This window comes from Larimichthys crocea, chromosome XIII (genome assembly GCF_000972845.2).
Source record: "Larimichthys crocea isolate SSNF chromosome XIII, L_crocea_2.0, whole genome shotgun sequence".
Lineage (NCBI taxonomy): Eukaryota > Metazoa > Chordata > Actinopteri > Sciaenidae > Larimichthys > Larimichthys crocea.
Genome location: NC_040023.1, coordinates 28,227,291 through 28,227,798, shown reverse-complemented (window position 1 = coordinate 28,227,798; position 508 = coordinate 28,227,291). Strand labels below are relative to the sequence as shown.

At 41.3% G+C, this 508-nt stretch overlaps 1 protein-coding gene across 1 annotated transcript in view; it reads right to left on the bottom strand.

Moving 5' to 3' along the window:
- Window positions 1-463, bottom strand: part of mc5ra (melanocortin 5a receptor) — a 20,297-nt gene extending 19,834 nt beyond the window's left edge. The window contains exon 1 of the mRNA XM_010747833.3: window positions 326-463. The gene's annotated coding sequence lies outside the window, so the exon portion shown is untranslated. The remainder of the gene's footprint in view (window positions 1-325) is intronic.
- Between the last annotated feature and the right edge of the window lie 45 nt (window positions 464-508).

Sequence of the window (508 nt, the reverse complement as noted above, 5' to 3'; positions counted from 1 at the left end):
AATATTATTAAAATTAAATATCACAAAAATATTACAAAAAAAAACTAATATCAGTTGCCACATGTCCAGTCATCTAATCCTGAAAATCCTGTGATTCACTCCAATATCTGTGCTCAGTACCACAGACAAATGTGAAGTTTCCATGCAAACAACACAGCAACACCTAAGAGGACAAACATTCAATTCTGATTATACCCAACATACTAACGAGTCTACAAGTGAAAGTTCTGACAGAAACGAACGTAAAAATGCAAAGACGTCTTCTGAGGCTGTGGCACAAAGAAATCCATCATGAGCGAGGAGACAGAGATAAAGAATGACTCACCTCTCGCAGGAGCTGTGACTCAAATCCCTTCCACAAATGTCTCAGATGGACTAGATGCTGAATCTGTGGAGCATCAGACCGGTGGATTTACGCATCATGAGACTGGAGATGCTGAGCTGTGAGAGAGAGAGAGAGAGAGAGAGAGTGAGAAAGAGAGAGAGAGAGAGAGAGGCAGAGAGAGGG